General features: G+C 40.7%; 1 pseudogene; it reads right to left on the bottom strand.

Annotated features, from left to right (window-relative positions):
• Positions 1-285: 285 nt before the first annotated feature.
• Positions 286-1,172, bottom strand: LOC101333872 (probable ATP-dependent RNA helicase DDX4 pseudogene; annotated as a pseudogene).
• Between the last annotated feature and the right edge of the window lie 7,555 nt (positions 1,173-8,727).

Raw genomic sequence — 8,727 nt, 5'->3', positions numbered from 1 at the left:
TCTCTATTCTCTCCCCAAGTAAACTGTAACCTCTTTTCAAAAAAAATTTTTTTCAAGACATTTAGAATGCTTTAATTTTTCCACTTAACACCATTTGTATCAGTAACTGCAATATTGTAATTTTTAGCCTCTCACATTACCTAGTCAGTAAAGATTTAATTTTTTGAGGGTACGAGTAAGAACAGGAAGACAGGAGACACAGAATGTCAGACTTCACACTTGTCTCAAAAATTAAAATTATTTTCTTTGCAGCAAAACTATACCACAAACTTCAGTGATTTAGCTTTAATCCCATGATTCATCATCTACTGGATTGGGAGCTTGTGAAAAAGAAAATCTTGCTGTGTTCAGGGTGCTCTTGCCCTGATGATTCTTTTCAGGATCATCAGATGCAAACACATTTCCTCTTGTTCTGTCACGGAAGCCAGGAACACATGTGCTCAAGGCACTTTCTTCCAGCTGTGCAGAACACCCTGTTGAGCATCTGGTGGTACTTTCATTGGAGGCTGTGCTGTATGGTAATCTGAGCATCAAAATAGGAAATATCTCTGCCAGCGTTTCCACAATGACCAGTACACTGGATTCAATGAACACATCATCAAAACTGATAACATATCAAACATTTTCAATATCTAGCCCTCTGGCAGCTACTGAAGTAGCTACGAAAACTGGGCACTTTCCACAATGAAAATCCCCAAGAGTTTGCTTTTTCTCTCTGTTCCAGACCACCGTGAATACATATGGTTGCTATTTTTTTCCTGACAAAGAAAAGTTACAATAAAATCTGCTTTCTTCTTAGTTTCAGCAAAAACTATAGTTTTTTCGTCACCTATGTTTTGCAGAATTTCTACAAGTTTTTCTCTTTTTCAGTACTAGCCAGCTGGGAGAATGGTCTGGTGAACATCTCTACGTGCTCTGCTCACTTATCCAACAGCCACAAACAAATAGTTTAACTTTTACAACTCCTCAGCCAAGCTTTGAATTTCCTCTGGGAAAACTGCACTGAGCAAAAGGGTTTGATGTTCCTTTGATTGCTGGGAAGGAAATTAGCTTCTTCATTTCTGGTCCAGAATCCATATCCAGCAGCAGTCATCTAAAATTAAATATTTGAGTTATCTGAGACCAATGTTTTCTTTATCTGTGATATCCGTTCGTCTTCCAGGAGTAGCACATAATAATCATAGCCTTGTAATGTCTGGGTGAGAGCAAAAGGGGACACCATTCTCGGTTCAGGCACTCTTGCTAGGCAACTGACATACTTCTTTGCTTTTATCCTTACGCGTTCTTAGAGATAGGGATTATTATTTTCACTTTTCATACAATGAAACAGAGGCTCAGAGAGGTTAGATAATTGATCTTCTAAGTGGTAGAGGCAGGAAACCATCTGGGACTTTATGGACACGCTAATCTGAGAATAAAAATGCTAATAGGAATCTTTATAAAATTGGTCTGCCTTTTGAAACATTCTTGTCTCTTCTGCCAAAGAGAGGCTGCCCCAAACTTCCTATGAAGTGAACAGAGAAACACTGTGCTTCATTATATCTACATTAACGATGGGCTTTAGCCAAAACTGAAAGGTAGGTGAGGTGAGACTCAGGGGCTTTTCTGTGTCTGCGCTTGGTGGCTCTCACTTAGCTCCATCCATGAGGTCACACCCGACCTGAGTCTGGGCCAACTTCCAGAATTAAACTCCATTTCCCTTAGTGCTGCAGTCTTAGCTGGTGGTCATGGAGGCAAAGTAATCTCAGAAGAGAAATGTCATGAGGAAGTTTAGTTTATAGAATTTGGAAACAAATACACTGGGTTCAAAAAACATAAGTCCTCCACTTATTAGTTCTGTCACTTTGGATTAAGTACTCATTCCAAAAATTTGGAATATGGAAATTTCCTCACGTGGTTGGTATGAGGATTAGAGACAATGTAAATGAAGGGAAAGGCTCACAGTAGGTGCCATTAAGATGTAGCTATGACTCAGAGCTTCTGGCTGAATTTTTGGTAGATACAAAGCCTGGACTTTTCCAACAAAAAAAAAAAAATAGAAGAAAAATTTTAGAGATTTATGATCTTACTAAAGTCAAAAGTATTTACTTAAATAATGTATAGTCACCTCAGCTAAAATGAAAAAATACGTACATTTGGAACTAGTCTTCAACTTGGGCTTACCCTGCCTGCTTTGGACTGTCACCCTAACTTACTCCTCTTTGGCGATTTTCTAGTGGGAGAATAAGATTGGAGCAGCCTCTCTTTAGCAGATGTCCTTTTTGTTGGCACTGGGATTCTGCTGGGAATAGGACACTGTCCAATGTGCATCTTCCTCCCCCAACTTGGAAACAAATGGAAAACTCCCGTGAAAGTGTTGAGAGACAGTTCCCCATGGATCTCTCAGGTTTCTGCAAAATTTGTAAGCAGCACTAACTGCCCTTTCATTCTAGTTTATCTTCTCACAGATTTTGTAGAGGGAAAGCCTTGGAAGATAGAGTTGGTGTCTCCGTGTGGAGCAAAGCACAGCCTTGCATATTGTCCAGTGTTTCCCTCTGGGGCTAAGGTTGATAGACTTGCTCTAAGGCCATAAATAGAGTCAGATTCTCTATGCTCAGGATTCCACTACCTGCTCTGCATCCACTTGGGCTCCCTCTGCCTCAACACCACGGTACCTGGGGAGTAAGGAGAACCAATCTGAACGTAAATCTCGTGCTGCTTGCTATGCTGTGATTAGTGAAGTCCATCATCTCTCATCCAGGATTCTCTTGCCTTCTGCCAGCATGAAACTGTGACAGGCAAACTTATTAACTTGAGAGTAGGTAAAAATTCACATCCTTTACAGTTCTTGACGCAGAGCATGTGAAAACACTGAAATGTACAGTTGTCAGGCCAGAGGACTCAGGAATCTCTTCTGATTAGGGAGTGCAGGTGGCTTAGAGAAATTGTTGCAAGAGAGGTAATACCTGAACTGCATTTTGAAAGATGAGTACAAGTTGGCCAAGTGAGAAAGGCTAAGAGAAGAATTCCAGGAAGAAGAAATGAGACATAGTTATGCATATGTTTGTGAGAAATTGGAATATTAGAGCTCAAATTGCAAGGGGATGGGCGTGGCAGGAGGTAATCTACAAAGCAGTCTGAGAATATATTGAGTAAAGAAAGAAGAAAAACTGATTTCTGGATTTTCTGCTCTGCTAAGCAGTCTCATGTGAACGGTCTCATTTTACTAGCACAGCAACTTTCTTAGGTTAGGTATTACTAAACTTTAAGGCTCAGAGAGTTTAAATAATTTCTTTAAGAATAATCAGCTAATAAATACTACAACAATGATGTAAGACCAATGCTCTTTCCATACTGTCTTCAGCCAGTCAGTGAGTAGCGTTTGATTCTTACTCTGTAGGTAACATCAGGAACCATCTGGGTTTTTTCTTTGTTGTTGTTTGTCTGTTTTGCTTTTTCCTTTAGGTCAAGATGTCCTAATCAAGTCCATCATTTAGAAGCAGCATGAGGCTTTTGACAGGCGTAGTCTGGGAAGAGTGAGACTAGTTACGAGATAACTGTAATGTTCCACTTGAGCATTTTTAAGGGGCCTGGAACTGGGTATATGGAGAAGAGAGAATAATTAATGGAGTTTGGAAGTGTAGTATATATTTATTTAACTTTTTATTTTATGTTGGAGTATAGCCAATTAACAATGTTGTGATAGCTTCAGGTGCACAGCAAGGCAACTCAGCAATACATGTACATGTATCCAGGAAGTGTAGTATATTATAAAGGTGAAATGATTTAGAAAAAAGGCACAGAGGTTTATAGCTTGGATGACTAGGTGATTTCAATTAACTGAAATAGGTGATTCTAGTTAAGGAATTTTGAGGGGCAACATTATTAAGTTTATAAAATAAATGAGATGACAAACAGTAAATTTCTGATAGTGAAATCTCAGGCAGCTTTTGCTTTATGGAAGATAAGTTTTGGAATAAGAGATGTTCAGTTTTTCATTGAGTGGACAGATTATTGTTTTCATTGGTAATTACAGCCTAATAATTTAAATCATAAAATCCTGCAGATGTGAGACAGCATTTAACGAAGGTGTTTACCTTGCAGTAAGAAACAAAAACACACACAAAATGTTATCAAGTTGGTTGCCTGGACCTGAGATGGGGTCCTAGTCAGGGCTGAGACCCCTTATCTCAGCCAGGGAAGTTCTTTTTCTGCTAGATTTGCACAGCCAATAACAAAACCAATGCTGAGACTGAAACAGCACAAGTTTTATTCAATGGCGAAAGAATGGAGAAGCGGAAACTTAATTCACAAATCAACTTCTCAACCCACTTGGGATGGAGATACCATACACATACGCGGGTCAAGGTAAAAGGGAGGGAATTGGAAAGAGTGGGAGGAATATTCATGACTTATCTGAGAACAGGGGTATGGTTTGAACCTGGAACTAATGCAACACTCCTTTTCAGTCCTCTTTTCCAGTTGTTGTCATGGCAACTGTCAACTGTCTTGTCACTGGTGTGTCATTTAGCATGCTAGTATATTACAGTGAGCATATAATGACGATGAAGGTCTACTGGAAGTCAAATCTTCTGCCATCTTGGGCCTAGTTGGTTCTAACCAGTTCTTGTTTTTCTCTTTGCAACTTCCTCCTGAAACTTAGATAAGAGCAATTGGTTTCCATTCAAGGGAGGGGAAAGAGGGGAAGGGGTATGATTACAGGGCAACAGACTTGGTCACAAATAGATATTGTAAGAAGGATTAGAATGCTAATTTACCCACTCAAACTTTTACTGTATTTCATTTAGTCTAATTAGTAATTAGTATTTTACTGAAATAATAATTTCTCTCCCCAACTAAATAATTTTGGCTCAAAACAGTGGACAGGTTTTTTTCTTTTCTATACCCTCTCATCATTTCTCTCCAAAACCCCCTCCAAAAATTGAGTCCTGGAAAAAATTTGAAGCAAGGGTGCTCATGAGCAGGAAAAAGACCAACATTTCTTTAACTTTGGTGGTTAACTTTACTTATTTTTTATTCTTGTTTGTAAAAAGAATGCCTGAATGATTCATACCATCTGTGGATTTAAGTGAATTCTTCTATTACTTTGAGAAAACATAGCTTTTCTTTGAAAATGAAAAAGAAAAGCTCTTTTACAAAACTTTTTCTCAAGTGAAAAGATTGTGTATATGTGCATAGCAAGTTTTAGATCACTGTTTAGTCAGAGCTCCAGTTAACTGGCTGATTCACCACCACCACTAATGCCAGGATAAAATTTCTCACTTAATGATAATGACAACTGGTTGAATGTAAACCAATGTTCATTCATTCAGATATATTGCCTAATAACTGACTCATTCTCAAGTGGATTTTTTTTTTTTTTTGGTGGAAACACACACACACAAATACAAGCAAGAGAGAGAGAAATAATAGCAAAATGGGAGCTGTTACATGGTAGAAGTGAACACTTGAAGGGGTGATTTCTTTATTTATAGGGGTGATTTCTTTATTTATCACCGTGCAATGCAATTTACACCTCAAATTACTGTACAGAAATATTCTAAATGACAGTTTGAATGTTTAAATATGAAAGTAAGGGTATTTCTTTTTACATTACAAGTATGAAATTAGCCATGGTAATGTCACCGGTGGAAGGGCGAGTTCCTCAGTTCTTGTACTCTCGAGGGAAAGAATTCAGTTGAGAGACATAGAGCAGTTCTAAGTAGCAAGAGCTTTATTAAGCAAAAAGAAAGTACACTCCTGAGAAAGGATGAGAGCAGGCTGTCTGGAAACCAGAAGCAGCCCCACAATGGGGTAGGGTTGGGTTTTTTAGAATGGTGGTCCCTCCCAGTGTCCTGCATCATTTGACAAGTTGATCGACAGCTTTAGGTTATATAACTTTTCTCCTAGTGCGCAGGTGCTTACCCATAAGCACCAAAACGAAACTGACAGCAAAAACCACAATGCTGATTTATTACAAATATGGCATAATGAACCTCATGTTGCTTTGAGTCACCTTTTAGATCTTGGTGTGCCTGTGCCAATCTTTGCTAGCGGTTTTATCTTGCTTGGTCCTGATATGGCTGGAAACCTAGCAGTGGTTCTTGGCCACAAGAGGGAGGCTCTCTGGGTGTGTTCTGATCACAGTGTCCAGGTTGGGGAGGGAAAGATGACCCCATCCAGGATGGGGTGGGGCCCGCTTATGTCTGACTAGCTAACTAATATTTCCCCCTCAAAAGTTGGGACCCTAAAATCTTTGGAAAGATGGACTTCATCTCTCTCTGGCTGCTTCCTGCTGAAAAGGGGCATAGAGGGGTTTAGGGTCCCTCCTCTTGCTGACTGTTGGGTTCCTGTCCACTTGTCCTGGGGGGTCAATCCAAAGGTCCCATGTAGAATAATTTTGTCTCTTGGGTGTTGATGGGCTGATACCCTTAACTGAGGACCATCTGAGGTTTTATTGCCTGCCACGTCCGAAGTTGCCCTGGACTCTGTCCCCGTGATGATGGTCCTTGATTTGGGAGCTGGCCAGAGCTGAGGGCCCCTTCATTTCAAGGCCATGATTTGGTCAGGGGCCAACCCAAGGTCCCTTCGGACTTCGGAGCAGTCCCTCTTCCAATGGCCAAACTTGTAGTATTGGGGCATGGCTTATGGGGCCCCTTTGTCTCTGGGCAGTTTGTCTTCCAGTGTTCTGGTTTCCCACAGTGATGACACTTGCTGGGGGGAGCCTCCTGGGAGCAACAGGGGGTTGGCTGTCAGACCTGTAATATTGCCAGTAGTTGAGCCTGCCTTTTAACTTTGTGTTTTTCTTTCTCCCTCTCCTTATCCTCTCTGTCTCCATTGTAGAAGACAGAGGAGGCTGCCCTAAGGAGCTCTGTGGAGGTGGTATTTGTTCCCAAGGCCATCTTTTGTATTTTCCTCCTTATGTCTGAGGCAGCCTGAGTGATGAAGTGGTCATTTAAAACCAGTTTCCCTGCCTCTGAGTCAGGATCCAAATTAATGTATTTTATGAGCACTTCTCTCAATCACTCAGAAAGTGGAGAGATTTTCTTGTGGTCCTTGGTCATAAGTGGCCAGTTGCCCATAATTAACAGGTTTTAGTTAACAATTATACTGCTTACAGTTAGTTTACATTGTTCATTGTTTATTCCCTCAACTGGGCAGAAGAGAAAGTGGTCCCTTCAGGTTAACTCAAAGGTCAGGGTTAATTGCCTGAACTTGTCTAGATATTTTTCAGGGTCATCTGAAAACTTCCCTAGATCTTGTTTTATCTGAGTGAGATCCTGCATGGAAATTGGAACTCTGACTTTTATGGGAAGCCCGGAAGGCCCTATTACCTCCTGGAGTGGACAAAGTTTTGAGGAGTTATGGGATCCCGGGTAATAGGGCAAAGCATCAGGGGGTCCAACGCTGGGTATAGTGAAGAAGGGTCTGATGATGTTGAACCTCCTTCTTTACCCCAGAAGGGAGTTCCTGTAGACAGGGCTTATTGGCTGGCTGATGATTGTATCATCAGGAGAAGGGGAGGGAACTTTGGTAGACAAATTAAGCATTGCCAAGACAGCAGAGTTTACCCAGCAAGTCTTGCAGAGTTCGGGGTTTTCCCTCAAGGCAAAGAAGACTTGGACATAAGGGACCTTGCTCTACTTGCCCATCTTTTGACAAAGAGGTCAAGTTGGAGAATGGTATTGTAATTTAAACTCTCATTTCAGGCCAGATTTCTCCCTCTCTTAGCTTATATTAGGACCATGCTGTGTTGCAAAAGAAAATTAATTGTTCCCTCTTTAAGGTTTAGGGATCAAATTTAGCCAGATTCTTTAGGATAAATCCTAAGGGTGAATCTTGAGGGATGGACAGTCGGTTGTCCATCTGAAAGAGAAAAGACGAATGTGCATAGGGGTCTTGATGAGTCCCTCAATTCCCTTATGGCCTTTTGTGGGTGAGACGTCCCTCACCGCTGATCCTGCCGGGCAGAACACATTTCAGTTCTGACCCCAGGGCTACTGTCTAGTGCACCTTACCACATGCCCCATCCTGAAGCCATTGTGGCTTCCCTGAGTCCTTTCTCTGGGTACTTTCCCTGTATGCCTTATGTCCGATCATCAAAGGTCCAAGATTGGGATGTAGTCCCTGGGATTTAGCATCTTTCCAATTTCATCCTCTCCTCAAGTCCTGTTGACCCTGTTTAAGGATGATCTTAAGGAACAACAAGGAACTATCTTCAAAGTGAGTCTTAGTAAATACAGACCTTAATTAATGAAACTAGGATTTAATATTTAGTGAAACATAATTCTCTCTCTCTTTTTTAAAATTACCCTCATCTCCATCAAACACAGCCACGACTAATTTGTTTTCAAAATAAGTTTGGTCCACTGACCACATAGGCTCTTCCATATTGACTCCGGTGTAACTTCTCAGGAGTCTCAGATTAAATTCCCAAAAGGCATCTCAAGGCTAAGAAAGCCACACCAAAGGCTTGCCATCAGATTTTGCCTAGGTGAATTTCTCTCTTCTAGAGGTCCCCAAAATATTTAGAGATTCCTGTACATGTCAGGAGACAGTCGTTTTATTTACCTGATAAGGCTGTTCATAACCCAACAGTCTCCAGTTTTTGGAGGGACCAGGCAGAGAGAAAATAAAAATGTTTTAATTTTACCCTCAGGGGTAAATTACCAAATTGTTGTTAATCATAAGTAGCTTGAGGAGAAGGGCTTTTCTAGATCAGAAAAACAAAGATTAGAAACTGGTAAT

Source organism: Tursiops truncatus, chromosome 3 (assembly GCF_011762595.2).
Source record: "Tursiops truncatus isolate mTurTru1 chromosome 3, mTurTru1.mat.Y, whole genome shotgun sequence".
In the NCBI taxonomy this organism is placed as follows: Eukaryota; Metazoa; Chordata; class Mammalia; order Artiodactyla; family Delphinidae; genus Tursiops; species Tursiops truncatus.
This window is presented reverse-complemented; position numbering and strand designations above follow the sequence as displayed.